Below are 20,171 nucleotides of genomic sequence, written 5' to 3'. Positions count from 1 at the left end.
TTTTTCAGACGAAAAAACGACCATGTATAGTAAGGCTTTTTTTTCAGACGAAAAAACGACCATGTATAGTAAGGCTTTTTTTTTCGACAAAAAACGACCATGTATAGTAAGGCTTTTTTTTCAGACGAAAAAACGACCATGTATAGTAAGGCTTTTTTTTTCAGATAAAAAAACGACCATGTATAGTAAGGCTTTTTTTTCCGGCAAAAAAACGACCATGTATAGTAAGGCTTTTTTTTTCAGACGAAAAAACGACCATGTATAGTAAGGCTTTTTTTTTTCGACAAAAAAACGACCATGTATAGTAAGGCTTTTTTTTTTCAGATAAAAAAACGACCATGTATAGTAAGGCTTTTTTTTCCGACAAAAAAACGACCATGTATAGTAAGGCTTTTTTTTTCGACAAAAAAAAACGACCATGTATAGTAAGGCTTTTTTTTCCGACAAAAAAACGACCATGTATAGTAAGGCTTTTTTTTTCGATGAAAAAACGACCATGTATAGTAAGGCTTTTTTTTCCGACAAAAAAACGACCATGTATAGTAAGGCTTTTTTTTTCGATGAAAAAACGACCATGTATAGTAAGGCTTTTTTTTTCGATGAAAAACGACCATGTATAGTAAGGCTTTTTTTTTTTCAGATAAAAAAACGACCATGTATAGTAAGGCTTTTTTTTCCGACAAAAAAACGACCATGTATAGTAAGGCTTTTTTTTTCGACAAAAAAAACCGACCATGTATAGTAAGGCTTTTTTTTTTCCGACAAAAAAACGACCATGTATAGTAAGGCTTTTTTTTCCGACAAAAAAAAAGACCATGTATAGTAAGGCTTTTTTTTTTCGACAAAAAAAAACGACCATGTATAGTAAGGCTTTTTTTTCCGACAAAAAAACGACCATGTATAGTAAGGCTTTTTTTTCAGACGAAAAAACGACCATGTATAGTAAGGCTTTTTTTTCAGACGAAAAAACGACCATGTATAGTAAGGCTTTTTTTTTCGACAAAAAACGACCATGTATAGTAAGGCTTTTTTTTCAGACGAAAAAACGACCATGTATAGTAAGGCTTTTTTTTTCAGATAAAAAAACGACCATGTATAGTAAGGCTTTTTTTTCCGGCAAAAAAACGACCATGTATAGTAAGGCTTTTTTTTTCAGACGAAAAAACGACCATGTATAGTAAGGCTTTTTTTTTTCGACAAAAAAACGACCATGTATAGTAAGGCTTTTTTTTTTCAGATAAAAAAACGACCATGTATAGTAAGGCTTTTTTTTCCGACAAAAAAACGACCATGTATAGTAAGGCTTTTTTTTTCGACAAAAAAAAACGACCATGTATAGTAAGGCTTTTTTTTCCGACAAAAAAACGACCATGTATAGTAAGGCTTTTTTTTTCGATGAAAAAACGACCATGTATAGTAAGGCTTTTTTTTCCGACAAAAAAACGACCATGTATAGTAAGGCTTTTTTTTTCGATGAAAAAACGACCATGTATAGTAAGGCTTTTTTTTTCGATGAAAAACGACCATGTATAGTAAGGCTTTTTTTTTTTTCAGATAAAAAAACGACCATGTATAGTAAGGCTTTTTTTTCCGACAAAAAAACGACCATGTATAGTAAGGCTTTTTTTTTCGACAAAAAAAACCGACCATGTATAGTAAGGCTTTTTTTTTTTCGACAAAAAAAAGACCATGTATAGTAAGGCTTTTTTTTTCGACAAAAAAAACGACCATGTATGGTAAGGCTTTTTTTTCAGACGAAAAAACGACCATGTATAGTAAGGCTTTTTTTTTTCGACAAAAAAACGACCATGTAGAGTAAGGCTTTTTTTTTTCAGATAAAAAAACGACCATGTATAGTAAGGCTTTTTTTTCCGACAAAAAAACGACCATGTATAGTAAGGCTTTTTTTTTCGACAAAAAAAAACGACCATGTATAGTAAGGCTTTTTTTTTCCGACAAAAAAACGACCATGTATAGTAAGGCTTTTTTTTCCGACAAAAAAAAAGACCATGTATAGTAAGGCTTTTTTTTTTCAACAAAAAAAAACGACCATGTATAGTAAGGCTTTTTTTTTCCGACAAAAAAACGACCATGTATAGTAAGGCTTTTTTTTTCCGACAAAAAAAAAGACCATGTATAGTAAGGCTTTTTTTTTTCGACAAAAAAAAACGACCATGTATAGTAAGCCTTTTTTTTCCGACAAAAAAACGACCATGTATAGTAAGGCTTTTTTTTCAGACGAAAAAACGACCATGTATAGTAAGGCTTTTTTTTCAGACGAAAAAACGACCATGTATAGTAAGGCTTTTTTTTCAGACGAAAAAACGACCATGTGTAGTAAGGCTTTTTTTTTTTCGACAAAAAAACGACCATGTATAGTAAGGCTTTTTTTTCCGACAAAAAAACGACCATGTATAGTAAGGCTTTTTTTTTCTCGATGAAAAAACGACCATGTATAGTAAGGCTTTTTTTTTCGATGAAAAACGACCATGTATATTAAGGCTGTTTTTTTTTCAGATAAAAAAACGACCATGTATAGTAAGGCTTTTTTTTCCGGCAAAAAAACGACCATGTATAGTAAGGCTTTTTTTTCAGACGAAAAAACGACCATGTATAGTAAGGCTTTTTTTTTTCGACAAAAAAACGACCATGTATAGTAAGGCTTTTTTTTTTCAGATAAAAAAACGACCATGTATAGTAAGGCTTTTTTTTCCGACAAAAAAACGACCATGTATAGTAAGGCTTTTTTTTTTCAGATAAAAAAACGACCATGTATAGTAAGGCTTTTTTTTCCGACAAAAAAACGACCATGTATAGTAAGGCTTTTTTTTCAGACGAAAAAACGACCATGTATAGTAAGGCTTTTTTTTTCGATGAAAAACGACCATGTATAGTAAGGCTTTTTTTTCGACAAGAAAAAACGACCATGTATAGTAAGGCTTTTTTTTCCGACAAAAAAACGACCATGTATAGTAAGGCTTTTTTTTTCGATGAAAAAACGACCATGTATAGTAAGGCTTTTTTTTCCGACAAAAAAACGACCATGTATAGTAAGGCTTTTTTTTTTCGATGAAAAAACGACCATGTATAGTAAGGCTTTTTTTTTCGATGAAAAACGACCATGTATAGTAAGGCTTTTTTTTTTTTCAGATAAAAAAACGACCATGTATAGTAAGGCTTTTTTTTCCGACAAAAAAACGACCATGTATAGTAAGGCTTTTTTTTTCGACAAAAAAAACCGACCATGTATAGTAAGGCTTTTTTTTTCCGACAAAAAAACGACCATGTATAGTAAGGCTTTTTTTTCCGACAAAAAAAAAGACCATGTATAGTAAGGCTTTTTTTTTTCGACAAAAAAAAACGACCATGTATAGTAAGGCTTTTTTTTTCCGACAAAAAAACGACCATGTATAGTAAGGCTTTTTTTTCCGACAAAAAAAAAGACCATGTATAGTAAGGCTTTTTTTTTTCGACAAAAAAAAACGACCATGTATAGTAAGGCTTTTTTTTCCGACAAAAAAACGACCATGTATAGTAAGGCTTTTTTTTCAGACGAAAAAACGACCATGTATAGTAAGGCTTTTTTTTCCGACAAAAAAACGACCATGTATAGTAAGGCTTTTTTTTCAGACGAAAAAACGACCATGTGTAGTAAGGCTTTTTTTTTTTCGACAAAAAAACGACCATGTATAGTAAGGCTTTTTTTTCCGACAAAAAAACGACCATGTATAGTAAGGCTTTTTTTTTCTCGATGAAAAAACGACCATGTATAGTAAGGCTTTTTTTTTCGATGAAAAACGACCATGTATATTAAGGCTGTTTTTTTTTCAGATAAAAAAACGACCATGTATAGTAAGGCTTTTTTTTCCGGCAAAAAAACGACCATGTATAGTAAGGCTTTTTTTTCAGACGAAAAAACGACCATGTATAGTAAGGCTTTTTTTTTTCGACAAAAAAACGACCATGTATAGTAAGGCTTTTTTTTTTCAGATAAAAAAACGACCATGTATAGTAAGGCTTTTTTTTCCGACAAAAAAACGACCATGTATAGTAAGGCTTTTTTTTTCGACAAAAAAACGACCATGTATAGTAAGGCTTTTTTTTTCGATGAAAAAACGACCATGTATAGTAAGGCTTTTTTTTCCGACAAAAAAACGACCATGTATAGTAAGGCTTTTTTTTTCGATGAAAAAACGACCATGTATAGTAAGGCTTTTTTTTTCGATGAAAAACGACCATGTATAGTAAGGCTTTTTTTTTTCAGATAAAAAAACGACCATGTATAGTAAGGCTTTTTTTTCCGCCAAAAAAACGACCATGTATAGTAAGGCTTTTTTTTTTCGACAAAAAAAAAACGACCATGTATAGTAAGGCTTTTTTTTTTCCGACAAAAAAACGACCATGTATAGTAAGGCTTTTTTTTCCGACAAAAAAAAAAGACCATGTATAGTAAGGCTTTTTTTTTTCGACAAAAAAAACCGACCATGTATAGTAAGGCTTTTTTTTCCGACAAAAAAACGACCATGTATAGTAAGGCTTTTTTTTCAGACGAAAAAACGACCATGTATAGTAAGGCTTTTTTTTCAGACGAAAAAACGACCATGTATAGTAAGGCTTTTTTTTCAGACGAAAAAACGACCATGTATAGTAAGGCTTTTTTTTCAGACGAAAAAACGACCATGTATAGTAAGGCTTTTTTTTTCGACAAAAAACGACCATGTATAGTAAGGCTTTTTTTTCCGACAAAAAAAAAGACCATGTATAGTAAGGCTTTTTTTTTTCGACAAAAAAAACGACCATGTATAGTAAGGCTTTTTTTTCCGACAAAAAAACGACCATGTATAGTAAGGCTTTTTTTTCAGACGAAAAAACGACCATGTATAGTAAGGCTTTTTTTTCAGACGAAAAAACGACCATGTATAGTAAGGCTTTTTTTTTCGACAAAAAACGACCATGTATAGTAAGGCTTTTTTTTCAGACGAAAAAACGACCATGTATAGTAAGGCTTTTTTTTTCAGATAAAAAAACGACCATGTATAGTAAGGCTTTTTTTTCCGGCAAAAAAACGACCATGTATAGTAAGGCTTTTTTTTTCAGACGAAAAAACGACCATGTATAGTAAGGCTTTTTTTTTTCGACAAAAAAACGACCATGTATAGTAAGGCTTTTTTTTTTCAGATAAAAAAACGACCATGTATAGTAAGGCTTTTTTTTCCGACAAAAAAACGACCATGTATAGTAAGGCTTTTTTTTTCGACAAAAAAAAACGACCATGTATAGTAAGGCTTTTTTTTCCGACAAAAAAACGACCATGTATAGTAAGGCTTTTTTTTTCGATGAAAAAACGACCATGTATAGTAAGGCTTTTTTTTCCGACAAAAAAACGACCATGTATAGTAAGGCTTTTTTTTTCGATGAAAAAACGACCATGTATAGTAAGGCTTTTTTTTTCGATGAAAAACGACCATGTATAGTAAGGCTTTTTTTTTTTCAGATAAAAAAACGACCATGTATAGTAAGGCTTTTTTTTCCGACAAAAAAACGACCATGTATAGTAAGGCTTTTTTTTTCGACAAAAAAAACCGACCATGTATAGTAAGGCTTTTTTTTTTTCGACAAAAAAAAGACCATGTATAGTAAGGCTTTTTTTTTCGACAAAAAAAACGACCATGTATGGTAAGGCTTTTTTTTCAGACGAAAAAACGACCATGTATAGTAAGGCTTTTTTTTTTCGACAAAAAAACGACCATGTAGAGTAAGGCTTTTTTTTTTTCAGATAAAAAAACGACCATGTATAGTAAGGCTTTTTTTTCCGACAAAAAAACGACCATGTATAGTAAGGCTTTTTTTTCAGACGAAAAAACGACCATGTATAGTAAGGCTTTTTTTTTCAGATAAAAAAACGACCATGTATAGTAAGGCTTTTTTTTCCGGCAAAAAAACGACCATGTATAGTAAGGCTTTTTTTTTCAGACGAAAAAACGACCATGTATAGTAAGGCTTTTTTTTTTCGACAAAAAAACGACCATGTATAGTAAGGCTTTTTTTTTTCAGATAAAAAAACGACCATGTATAGTAAGGCTTTTTTTTCCGACAAAAAAACGACCATGTATAGTAAGGCTTTTTTTTTCGACAAAAAAAAACGACCATGTATAGTAAGGCTTTTTTTTCCGACAAAAAAACGACCATGTATAGTAAGGCTTTTTTTTTCGATGAAAAAACGACCATGTATAGTAAGGCTTTTTTTTCCGACAAAAAAACGACCATGTATAGTAAGGCTTTTTTTTTTCGATGAAAAAACGACCATGTATAGTAAGGCTTTTTTTTTCGATGAAAAACGACCATGTATAGTAAGGCTTTTTTTTTTTCAGATAAAAAAACGACCATGTATAGTAAGGCTTTTTTTTCCGACAAAAAAACGACCATGTATAGTAAGGCTTTTTTTTTCGACAAAAAAAACCGACCATGTATAGTAAGGCTTTTTTTTTTTCGACAAAAAAAAGACCATGTATAGTAAGGCTTTTTTTTTCGACAAAAAAAACGACCATGTATGGTAAGGCTTTTTTTTCAGACGAAAAAACGACCATGTATAGTAAGGCTTTTTTTTTTCGACAAAAAAACGACCATGTAGAGTAAGGCTTTTTTTTTTCAGATAAAAAAACGACCATGTATAGTAAGGCTTTTTTTTCCGACAAAAAAACGACCATGTATAGTAAGGCTTTTTTTTTCGACAAAAAAAAACGACCATGTATAGTAAGGCTTTTTTTTTCCGACAAAAAAACGACCATGTATAGTAAGGCTTTTTTTTCCGACAAAAAAAAAGACCATGTATAGTAAGGCTTTTTTTTTTTCAACAAAAAAAAACGACCATGTATAGTAAGGCTTTTTTTTTCCGACAAAAAAACGACCATGTATAGTAAGGCTTTTTTTTCCGACAAAAAAAAAGACCATGTATAGTAAGGCTTTTTTTTTTCGACAAAAAAAAACGACCATGTATAGTAAGCCTTTTTTTTCCGACAAAAAAACGACCATGTATAGTAAGGCTTTTTTTTCAGACGAAAAAACGACCATGTATAGTAAGGCTTTTTTTTCAGACGAAAAAACGACCATGTATAGTAAGGCTTTTTTTTCAGACGAAAAAACGACCATGTGTAGTAAGGCTTTTTTTTTTTCGACAAAAAAACGACCATGTATAGTAAGGCTTTTTTTTCCGACAAAAAAACGACCATGTATAGTAAGGCTTTTTTTTTCTCGATGAAAAAACGACCATGTATAGTAAGGCTTTTTTTTTCGATGAAAAACGACCATGTATATTAAGGCTGTTTTTTTTTCAGATAAAAAAACGACCATGTATAGTAAGGCTTTTTTTTCCGGCAAAAAAACGACCATGTATATAGTAAGGCTTTTTTTTCAGACGAAAAAACGACCATGTATAGTAAGGCTTTTTTTTTTCGACAAAAAAACGACCATGTATAGTAAGGCTTTTTTTTTTCAGATAAAAAAACGACCATGTATAGTAAGGCTTTTTTTTCCGACAAAAAAACGACCATGTATAGTAAGGCTTTTTTTTTTCAGATAAAAAAACGACCATGTATAGTAAGGCTTTTTTTTCCGACAAAAAAACGACCATGTATAGTAAGGCTTTTTTTTCAGACGAAAAAACGACCATGTATAGTAAGGCTTTTTTTTTCGATGAAAAACGACCATGTATAGTAAGGCTTTTTTTTCGACAAGAAAAAACGACCATGTATAGTAAGGCTTTTTTTTCCGACAAAAAAACGACCATGTATAGTAAGGCTTTTTTTTTCGATGAAAAAACGACCATGTATAGTAAGGCTTTTTTTTCCGACAAAAAAACGACCATGTATAGTAAGGCTTTTTTTTTTCGATGAAAAAACGACCATGTATAGTAAGGCTTTTTTTTTCGATGAAAAACGACCATGTATAGTAAGGCTTTTTTTTTTTTCAGATAAAAAAACGACCATGTATAGTAAGGCTTTTTTTTCCGACAAAAAAACGACCATGTATAGTAAGGCTTTTTTTTTCGACAAAAAAAACCGACCATGTATAGTAAGGCTTTTTTTTTCCGACAAAAAAACGACCATGTATAGTAAGGCTTTTTTTTCCGACAAAAAAAAAGACCATGTATAGTAAGGCTTTTTTTTTTCGACAAAAAAAAACGACCATGTATAGTAAGGCTTTTTTTTTCCGACAAAAAAACGACCATGTATAGTAAGGCTTTTTTTTCCGACAAAAAAAAAGACCATGTATAGTAAGGCTTTTTTTTTTCGACAAAAAAAAACGACCATGTATAGTAAGGCTTTTTTTTCCGACAAAAAAACGACCATGTATAGTAAGGCTTTTTTTTCAGACGAAAAAACGACCATGTATAGTAAGGCTTTTTTTTCAGACGAAAAAACGACCATGTATAGTAAGGCTTTTTTTTCCGACAAAAAAACGACCATGTATAGTAAGGCTTTTTTTTCAGACGAAAAAACGACCATGTGTAGTAAGGCTTTTTTTTTTTCGACAAAAAAACGACCATGTATAGTAAGGCTTTTTTTTCCGACAAAAAAACGACCATGTATAGTAAGGCTTTTTTTTTCTCGATGAAAAAACGACCATGTATAGTAAGGCTTTTTTTTTCGATGAAAAACGACCATGTATATTAAGGCTGTTTTTTTTTCAGATAAAAAAACGACCATGTATAGTAAGGCTTTTTTTTCCGGCAAAAAAACGACCATGTATAGTAAGGCTTTTTTTTCAGACGAAAAAACGACCATGTATAGTAAGGCTTTTTTTTTTCGACAAAAAAACGACCATGTATAGTAAGGCTTTTTTTTTTCAGATAAAAAAACGACCATGTATAGTAAGGCTTTTTTTTCCGACAAAAAAACGACCATGTATAGTAAGGCTTTTTTTTTCGACAAAAAAACGACCATGTATAGTAAGGCTTTTTTTTTCGATGAAAAAACGACCATGTATAGTAAGGCTTTTTTTTCCGACAAAAAAACGACCATGTATAGTAAGGCTTTTTTTTTCGATGAAAAAACGACCATGTATAGTAAGGCTTTTTTTTTCGATGAAAAACGACCATGTATAGTAAGGCTTTTTTTTTTCAGATAAAAAAACGACCATGTATAGTAAGGCTTTTTTTTCCGACAAAAAAACGACCATGTATAGTAAGGCTTTTTTTTTTCGACAAAAAAAAACGACCATGTATAGTAAGGCTTTTTTTTTTCCGACAAAAAAACGACCATGTATAGTAAGGCTTTTTTTTCCGACAAAAAAAAAAGACCATGTATAGTAAGGCTTTTTTTTTTCGACAAAAAAAAACGACCATGTATAGTAAGGCTTTTTTTTCCGACAAAAAAACGACCATGTATAGTAAGGCTTTTTTTTCAGACGAAAAAACGACCATGTATAGTAAGGCTTTTTTTTCAGACGAAAAAACGACCATGTATAGTAAGGCTTTTTTTTCAGACGAAAAAACGACCATGTATAGTAAGGCTTTTTTTTCAGATAAAAAAACGACCATGTAAGGCTTTTTTTTCCGGCAAAAAAACGACCATGTATAGTAAGGCTTTTTTTTTCAGACGAAAAAACGACCATGTATAGTAAGGCTTTTTTTTTTCGACAAAAAAACGACCATGTATAGTAAGGCTTTTTTTTTTCAGATAAAAAAACGACCATGTATAGTAAGGCTTTTTTTTCCGACAAAAAAACGACCATGTATAGTAAGGCTTTTTTTTTCGACAAAAAAAAACGACCATGTATAGTAAGGCTTTTTTTTCCGACAAAAAAACGACCATGTATAGTAAGGCTTTTTTTTTCGATGAAAAAACGACCATGTATAGTAAGGCTTTTTTTTCCGACAAAAAAACGACCATGTATAGTAAGGCTTTTTTTTTCGATGAAAAAACGACCATGTATAGTAAGGCTTTTTTTTTCGATGAAAAACGACCATGTATAGTAAGGCTTTTTTTTTTTCAGATAAAAAAACGACCATGTATAGTAAGGCTTTTTTTTCCGACAAAAAAACGACCATGTATAGTAAGGCTTTTTTTTTCGACAAAAAAAACCGACCATGTATAGTAAGGCTTTTTTTTTTCCGACAAAAAAACGACCATGTATAGTAAGGCTTTTTTTTCCGACAAAAAAAAAGACCATGTATAGTAAGGCTTTTTTTTTTCGACAAAAAAAAACGACCATGTGTAGTAAGTTTTTTTTTTCCGACAAAAAAACGACCATGTATAGTAAGGCTTTTTTTTCAGACGAAAAAACGACCATGTATAGTAAGGCTTTTTTTTCAGACGAAAAAACGACCATGTATAGTAAGGCTTTTTTTTTCGACAAAAAACGACCATGTATAGTAAGGCTTTTTTTTCAGACGAAAAAACGACCATGTATAGTAAGGCTTTTTTTTCAGATAAAAAAACGACCATGTATAGTAAGGCTTTTTTTTCCGGCAAAAAAACGACCATGTATAGTAAGGCTTTTTTTTTCAGACGAAAAAACGACCATGTATAGTAAGGCTTTTTTTTTTCGACAAAAAAACGACCATGTATAGTAAGGCTTTTTTTTTTCAGATAAAAAAACGACCATGTATAGTAAGGCTTTTTTTTCCGACAAAAAAACGACCATGTATAGTAAGGCTTTTTTTTTCGACAAAAAAAAACGACCATGTATAGTAAGGCTTTTTTTTCCGACAAAAAAACGACCATGTATAGTAAGGCTTTTTTTTTCGATGAAAAAACGACCATGTATAGTAAGGCTTTTTTTTCCGACAAAAAAACGACCATGTATAGTAAGGCTTTTTTTTTCGATGAAAAAACGACCATGTATAGTAAGGCTTTTTTTTTCGATGAAAAACGACCATGTATAGTAAGGCTTTTTTTTTTTCAGATAAAAAAACGACCATGTATAGTAAGGCTTTTTTTTCCGACAAAAAAACGACCATGTATAGTAAGGCTTTTTTTTTCGACAAAAAAAACCGACCATGTATAGTAAGGCTTTTTTTTTTCCGACAAAAAAACGACCATGTATAGTAAGGCTTTTTTTTCCGACAAAAAAAAAGACCATGTATAGTAAGGCTTTTTTTTTTCGACAAAAAAAAACGACCATGTATAGTAAGGCTTTTTTTTCCGACAAAAAAACGACCATGTATAGTAAGGCTTTTTTTTCAGACGAAAAAACGACCATGTATAGTAAGGCTTTTTTTTCAGACGAAAAAACGACCATGTATAGTAAGGCTTTTTTTTTCGACAAAAAACGACCATGTAGAGTAAGGCTTTTTTTTTTCAGATAAAAAAACGACCATGTATAGTAAGGCTTTTTTTTCCGACAAAAAAACGACCATGTATAGTAAGGCTTTTTTTTCAGACGAAAAAACGACCATGTATAGTAAGGCTTTTTTTTTCGATGAAAAACGACCATGTATAGTAAGGCTTTTTTTTCGACAAGAAAAAACGACCATGTATAGTAAGGCTTTTTTTTCCGACAAAAAAACGACCATGTATAGTAAGGCTTTTTTTCCGACAAAAGAACGACCATGTATAGTAAGGCTTTTTTTTCCGACAAAAAAACGACCATGTATAGTAAGGCTTTTTTTTCGACAAAAAAACGACCATGTATAGTAAGGCTTTTTTTTCAGACAAAAAAACGACCATGTATAGTAAGGCTTTTTTTTCCGACAAAAAAACGACCATGTATAGTAAGGCTTTTTTTTCGACAAAAAAAAGACCATGTATAGTAAGGCTTTTTTTTTCGACAAAAAAAACGACCATGTATGGTAAGGCTTTTTTTTCAGACGAAAAAACGACCATGTATAGTAAGGCTTTTTTTTTTTCAGACGAAAAAACGACCATGTATAGTAAGGCTTTTTTTTTTCAGATAAAAAAACGACCATGTATAGTAAGGCTTTTTTTTCCGACAAAAAAACGACCATGTATAGTAAGGCTTTTTTTTCAGACGAAAAAACGACCATGTATAGTAAGGCTTTTTTTTTCGATGAAAAACGACCATGTATAGTAAGGCTTTTTTTTCGACAAGAAAAAACGACCATGTTTTGTAAGGCTTTTTTTTTCGACAAGAAAAAACGACCATGTTTTGTAAGGCTTTTTTTTCCGACAAAAAAACGACCATGTATAGTAAGGCTTTTTTTTACGACAAAAAAACGACCATGTATAGTAAGGCTTTTTTTTCCGACAAAAAAACGACCATGTGTAGTAAGGCTTTTTTTTCCGACAAAAAAACGACCATGTATAGTAAGGCTTTTTTTTTCGATGAAAAAACGACCATGTATAGTAAGGCTTTTTTTTTCGATGAAAAACGACCATGTATAGTAAGGCTTTTTTTTTCGATGAAAAACGACCATGTATAGTAAGGCTGTTTTTTTTTCAGATAAAAAAAACGACCATGTATAGTAAGGCTTTTTTTTCCGGCAAAAAAACGACCATGTATAGTAAGGCTTTTTTTTCAGACGAAAAAACGACCATGTATAGTAAGGCTTTTTTTTCGACAAAAAAACGACCATGTATAGTAAGGCTTTTTTTTTTCAGATAAAAAAACGACCATGTATAGTAAGGCTTTTTTTTCCGACAAAAAAACGACCATGTATAGTAAGGCTTTTTTTTTCGATGAAAAAACGACCATGTATAGTAAGGCTTTTTTTTCCGACAAAAAAACGACCATGTATAGTAAGGCTTTTTTTTTCGATGAAAAAACGACCATGTATAGTAAGGCTTTTTTTTTCGATGAAAAACGACCATGTATAGTAAGGCTTTTTTTTTTTTCAGATAAAAAAACGACCATGTATAGTAAGGCTTTTTTTTCCGACAAAAAAACGACCATGTATAGTAAGGCTTTTTTTTTCGACAAAAAAAACCGACCATGTATAGTAAGGCTTTTTTTTTTCAGACAAAAAAACGACCATGTATAGTAAGGCTTTTTTTTTTTCAGATAAAAAAACGACCATGTATAGTAAGGCTTTTTTTTTCGACAAAAAAACGACCATGTATAGTAAGGCTTTTTTTTTCGACAAAAAAAAACGACCATGTATAGTAAGGCTTTTTTTTCCGACAAAAAAACGACCATGTATAGTAAGGCTTTTTTTTTCGATGAAAAAACGACCATGTATAGTAAGGCTTTTTTTTCCGACGAAAAAACGACCATGTATAGTAAGGCTTTTTTTTTTCGATGAAAAAACGACCATGTATAGTAAGGCTTTTTTTTTCGATGAAAAACGACCATGTATAGTAAGGCTTTTTTTTTCGACAAAAAAACGACCATGTATAGTAAGGCTTTTTTTTCCGACAAAAAAACGACCATGTATAGTAAGGCTTTTTTTTTCGACAAAAAAAAACGACCATGTATAGTAAGGCTTTTTTTTCCGACGAAAAAACGACCATGTATAGTAAGGCTTTTTTTTTTCGATGAAAAAACGACCATGTATAGTAAGGCTTTTTTTTTTCGATGAAAAACGACCATGTATAGTAAGGCTTTTTTTTTCGACAAAAAAAAAGACCATGTATAGTAAGGCTTTTTTTTCCGACAAAAAAACGACCATGTATAGTAAGGCTTTTTTTTCGACAAAAAAACGACCATGTATAGTAAGGCTTTTTTTTTTCGACAAAAAAAACGACCATGTATAGTAAGGCTTTTTTTTCCGACAAAAAAACGACCATGTATAGTAAGGCTTTTTTTTCCGACAAAAAAACGACCATGTATAGTAAGGCTTTTTTTTTCGATGAAAAAACGACCATGTATAGTAAGGCTTTTTTTTTCGATGAAAAACGACCATGTATAGTAAGGCTTTTTTTTTCGACAAAAAAAACGACCATGTATAGTAAGGCTTTTTTTTCCGACAAAAAAAACGACCATGTATAGTAAGGCTTTTTTTTCCGACAAAAAAACGACCATGTATAGTAAGGCTTTTTTTTCCGACAAAAAAACGACCATGTATAGTAAGGCTTTTTTTTTCGACAAAAAAAAACGACCATGTATAGTAAGGCTTTTTTTTTCGACAAAAAAAAACGACCATGTATAGTAAGGCTTTTTTTTTTCGATGAAAAAACGACCATGTATAGTAAGGCTTTTTTTTTTCGATGAAAAACGACCATGTATAGTAAGGCTTTTTTTTTCGACAAAAAAAAAAGACCATGTATAGTAAGGCTTTTTTTTCCGACAAAAAAACGACCATGTATAGTAAGGCTTTTTTTTCGACAAAAAAACGACCATGTATAGTAAGGCTTTTTTTTTTCGACAAAAAAAACCGACCATGTATAGTAAGGCTTTTTTTTCAGACAAAAAAATGACCATGTATAGTAAGGCTTTTTTTTTTCGATGAAAAAACGACCATGTATAGTAAGGCTTTTTTTTTTTCGACAAAAAACGACCATGTATAGTGAGGCTTTTTTTTTTTCAGATAAAAAAACGACCATGTATAGTAAGGCTTTTTTTTCCGACAAAAAAACGACCATGTATAGTAAGGCTTTTTTTTCAGACGAAAAAACGACCATGTATAGTAAGGCTTTTTTTTTCGATGAAAAACGACCATGTATAGTAAGGCTTGTTTTTCGACAAGAAAAAACGACCATGTATAGTAAGGCTTTTTTTTCCGACAAAAAAACGACCATGTATAGTAAGGCTTTTTTTCCGACAAAAGAACGACCATGTATAGTAAGGCTTTTTTTTCAGACGAAAAAACGACCATGTATAGTAAGGCTTTTTTTTTCGATGAAAAAACGACCATGTATAGTAAGGCTTTTTTTTCCGGCAAAAAAACGACCATGTATAGTAAGGCTTTTTTTTCCGACAAAAAAAAGACCATGTATAGTAAGGCTTTTTTTTTCGATGAAAAAACGACCATGTATAGTAAGGCTTTTTTTTCGATGAAAAACGACCATGTATAGTAAGGCTTTTTTTTTTCGACAAAAAACGACCATGTATAGTAAGGCTTTTTTTTTTTTCAGATAAAAAAACGACCATGTATAGTAAGGCTTTTTTTTCCGACAAAAATACGACCATGTCTAGGAAGGCTTTTTTTTCAGATAAACAAATGACCATGTATAGTAAGGCTTTTTTTTTTTCAACAAAAAAACGACCATGTATAGTAAGGCTTTTTTTTTTTCAGATAAAAAAACGACCATGTATAGTAAGGCTTTTTTTTCCGACAAAAAAACGACCATGTATAGTAAGGCTTTTTTTTTCGATGAAAAAACGACCATGTATAGTAAGGCTTTTTTTTTCCGACAAAAAAACGACCATGTATAGTAAGGCTTTTTTTTCCGACGAAAAAACGACCATGTATAGTAAGGCTTTTTTTTTTCGAAAAAAAAAACCGACCATGTATAGTAAGGCTTTTCTTTCTGACAAAAAAACGACCATGTATAGTAAGGCTTTTTTTTCCGACAAAAAAACGACCATGTATAGTAAGGCTTTTTTTTCGACAAAAAAACGACCATGTATAGTAAGGCTTTTTTTTTCTCGATGAAAAAACGACCATGTATAGTAAGGCTTTTTTTTTCGATGAAAAACGACCATGTATATTAAGGCTGTTTTTTTTTCAGATAAAAAAACGACCATGTATAGTAAGGCTTTTTTTTCCGGCAAAAAAACGACCATGTATAGTAAGGCTTTTTTTTCAGACGAAAAAACGACCATGTATAGTAAGGCTTTTTTTTTTCGACAAAAAAACGACCATGTATAGTAAGGCTTTTTTTTTTCAGATAAAAAAACGACCATGTATAGTAAGGCTTTTTTTTCCGACAAAAAAACGACCATGTATAGTAAGGCTTTTTTTTTTCAGATAAAAAAACGACCATGTATAGTAAGGCTTTTTTTTCCGACAAAAAAACGACCATGTATAGTAAGGCTTTTTTTTCAGACGAAAAAACGACCATGTATAGTAAGGCTTTTTTTTTCGATGAAAAACGACCATGTATAGTAAGGCTTTTTTTTCGACAAGAAAAAACGACCATGTATAGTAAGGCTTTTTTTTCCGACAAAAAAACGACCATGTATAGTAAGGCTTTTTTTTTCGATGAAAAAACGACCATGTATAGTAAGGCTTTTTTTTCCGACAAAAAAACGACCATGTATAGTAAGGCTTTTTTTTTTCGATGAAAAAACGACCATGTATAGTAAGGCTTTTTTTTTCGATGAAAAACGACCATGTATAGTAAGGCTTTTTTTTTTTTCAGATAAAAAAACGACCATGTATAGTAAGGCTTTTTTTTCCGACAAAAAAACGACCATGTATAGTAAGGCTTTTTTTTTCGACAAAAAAAACCGACCATGTATAGTAAGGCTTTTTTTTTCCGACAAAAAAACGACCATGTATAGTAAGGCTTTTTTTTCCGACAAAAAAAAAGACCATGTATAGTAAGGCTTTTTTTTTTCGACAAAAAAAAACGACCATGTATAGTAAGGCTTTTTTTTTCCGACAAAAAAACGACCATGTATAGTAAGGCTTTTTTTTCCGACAAAAAAAAAGACCATGTATAGTAAGGCTTTTTTTTTTCGACAAAAAAAAACGACCATGTATAGTAAGGCTTTTTTTTCCGACAAAAAAACGACCATGTATAGTAAGGCTTTTTTTTCAGACGAAAAAACGACCATGTATAGTAAGGCTTTTTTTTCCGACAAAAAAACGACCATGTATAGTAAGGCTTTTTTTTCAGACGAAAAAACGACCATGTGTAGTAAGGCTTTTTTTTTTTCGACAAAAAAACGACCATGTATAGTAAGGCTTTTTTTTCCGACAAAAAAACGACCATGTATAGTAAGGCTTTTTTTTTCTCGATGAAAAAACGACCATGTATAGTAAGGCTTTTTTTTTCGATGAAAAACGACCATGTATATTAAGGCTGTTTTTTTTTCAGATAAAAAAACGACCATGTATAGTAAGGCTTTTTTTTCCGGCAAAAAAACGACCATGTATAGTAAGGCTTTTTTTTCAGACGAAAAAACGACCATGTATAGTAAGGCTTTTTTTTTTCGACAAAAAAACGACCATGTATAGTAAGGCTTTTTTTTTTCAGATAAAAAAACGACCATGTATAGTAAGGCTTTTTTTTCCGACAAAAAAACGACCATGTATAGTAAGGCTTTTTTTTTCGACAAAAAAACGACCATGTATAGTAAGGCTTTTTTTTTCGATGAAAAAACGACCATGTATAGTAAGGCTTTTTTTTCCGACAAAAAAACGACCATGTATAGTAAGGCTTTTTTTTTCGATGAAAAAACGACCATGTATAGTAAGGCTTTTTTTTTCGATGAAAAACGACCATGTATAGTAAGGCTTTTTTTTTTCAGATAAAAAAACGACCATGTATAGTAAGGCTTTTTTTTCCGCCAAAAAAACGACCATGTATAGTAAGGCTTTTTTTTTTCGACAAAAAAAAAACGACCATGTATAGTAAGGCTTTTTTTTTTCCGACAAAAAAACGACCATGTATAGTAAGGCTTTTTTTTCCGACAAAAAAAAAAGACCATGTATAGTAAGGCTTTTTTTTTTCGACAAAAAAAACCGACCATGTATAGTAAGGCTTTTTTTTCCGACAAAAAAACGACCATGTATAGTAAGGCTTTTTTTTCAGACGAAAAAACGACCATGTATAGTAAGGCTTTTTTTTCAGACGAAAAAACGACCATGTATAGTAAGGCTTTTTTTTCAGACGAAAAAACGACCATGTATAGTAAGGCTTTTTTTTCAGACGAAAAAACGACCATGTATAGTAAGGCTTTTTTTTTCGACAAAAAACGACCATGTATAGTAAGGCTTTTTTTTCCGACAAAAAAAAAGACCATGTATAGTAAGGCTTTTTTTTTTCGACAAAAAAAACGACCATGTATAGTAAGGCTTTTTTTTCCGACAAAAAAACGACCATGTATAGTAAGGCTTTTTTTTCAGACGAAAAAACGACCATGTATAGTAAGGCTTTTTTTTCAGACGAAAAAACGACCATGTATAGTAAGGCTTTTTTTTTCGACAAAAAACGACCATGTATAGTAAGGCTTTTTTTTCAGACGAAAAAACGACCATGTATAGTAAGGCTTTTTTTTTCAGATAAAAAAACGACCATGTATAGTAAGGCTTTTTTTTCCGGCAAAAAAACGACCATGTATAGTAAGGCTTTTTTTTTCAGACGAAAAAACGACCATGTATAGTAAGGCTTTTTTTTTTCGACAAAAAAACGACCATGTATAGTAAGGCTTTTTTTTTTCAGATAAAAAAACGACCATGTATAGTAAGGCTTTTTTTTCCGACAAAAAAACGACCATGTATAGTAAGGCTTTTTTTTTCGACAAAAAAAAACGACCATGTATAGTAAGGCTTTTTTTTCCGACAAAAAAACGACCATGTATAGTAAGGCTTTTTTTTTCGATGAAAAAACGACCATGTATAGTAAGGCTTTTTTTTCCGACAAAAAAACGACCATGTATAGTAAGGCTTTTTTTTTCGATGAAAAAACGACCATGTATAGTAAGGCTTTTTTTTTCGATGAAAAACGACCATGTATAGTAAGGCTTTTTTTTTTTCAGATAAAAAAACGACCATGTATAGTAAGGCTTTTTTTTCCGACAAAAAAACGACCATGTATAGTAAGGCTTTTTTTTTCGACAAAAAAAACCGACCATGTATAGTAAGGCTTTTTTTTTTTCGACAAAAAAAAGACCATGTATAGTAAGGCTTTTTTTTTCGACAAAAAAAACGACCATGTATGGTAAGGCTTTTTTTTCAGACGAAAAAACGACCATGTATAGTAAGGCTTTTTTTTTTCGACAAAAAAACGACCATGTAGAGTAAGGCTTTTTTTTTTTCAGATAAAAAAACGACCATGTATAGTAAGGCTTTTTTTTCCGACAAAAAAACGACCATGTATAGTAAGGCTTTTTTTTCAGACGAAAAAACGACCATGTATAGTAAGGCTTTTTTTTTCAGATAAAAAAACGACCATGTATAGTAAGGCTTTTTTTTCCGGCAAAAAAACGACCATGTATAGTAAGGCTTTTTTTTTCAGACGAAAAAACGACCATGTATAGTAAGGCTTTTTTTTTTCGACAAAAAAACGACCATGTATAGTAAGGCTTTTTTTTTTCAGATAAAAAAACGACCATGTATAGTAAGGCTTTTTTTTCCGACAAAAAAACGACCATGTATAGTAAGGCTTTTTTTTTCGACAAAAAAAAACGACCATGTATAGTAAGGCTTTTTTTTCCGACAAAAAAACGACCATGTATAGTAAGGCTTTTTTTTTCGATGAAAAAACGACCATGTATAGTAAGGCTTTTTTTTCCGACAAAAAAACGACCATGTATAGTAAGGCTTTTTTTTTTCGATGAAAAAACGACCATGTATAGTAAGGCTTTTTTTTTCGATGAAAAACGACCATGTATAGTAAGGCTTTTTTTTTTTCAGATAAAAAAACGACCATGTATAGTAAGGCTTTTTTTTCCGACAAAAAAACGACCATGTATAGTAAGGCTTTTTTTTTCGACAAAAAAAACCGACCATGTATAGTAAGGCTTTTTTTTTTTCGACAAAAAAAAGACCATGTATAGTAAGGCTTTTTTTTTCGACAAAAAAAACGACCATGTATGGTAAGGCTTTTTTTTCAGACGAAAAAACGACCATGTATAGTAAGGCTTTTTTTTTTCGACAAAAAAACGACCATGTAGAGTAAGGCTTTTTTTTTTCAGATAAAAAAACGACCATGTATAGTAAGGCTTTTTTTTCCGACAAAAAAACGACCATGTATAGTAAGGCTTTTTTTTTCGACAAAAAAAAACGACCATGTATAGTAAGGCTTTTTTTTTCCGACAAAAAAACGACCATGTATAGTAAGGCTTTTTTTTCCGACAAAAAAAAAGACCATGTATAGTAAGGCTTTTTTTTTTTCAACAAAAAAAAACGACCATGTATAGTAAGGCTTTTTTTTTCCGACAAAAAAACGACCATGTATAGTAAGGCTTTTTTTTCCGACAAAAAAAAAGACCATGTATAGTAAGGCTTTTTTTTTTCGACAAAAAAAAACGACCATGTATAGTAAGCCTTTTTTTTCCGACAAAAAAACGACCATGTATAGTAAGGCTTTTTTTTCAGACGAAAAAACGACCATGTATAGTAAGGCTTTTTTTTCAGACGAAAAAACGACCATGTATAGTAA

This window comes from Festucalex cinctus, chromosome 16 (genome assembly GCF_051991245.1).
Source record: "Festucalex cinctus isolate MCC-2025b chromosome 16, RoL_Fcin_1.0, whole genome shotgun sequence".
In the NCBI taxonomy this organism is placed as follows: Eukaryota; Metazoa; Chordata; class Actinopteri; order Syngnathiformes; family Syngnathidae; genus Festucalex; species Festucalex cinctus.
Note: the sequence above shows the minus strand (reverse complement) of the source record.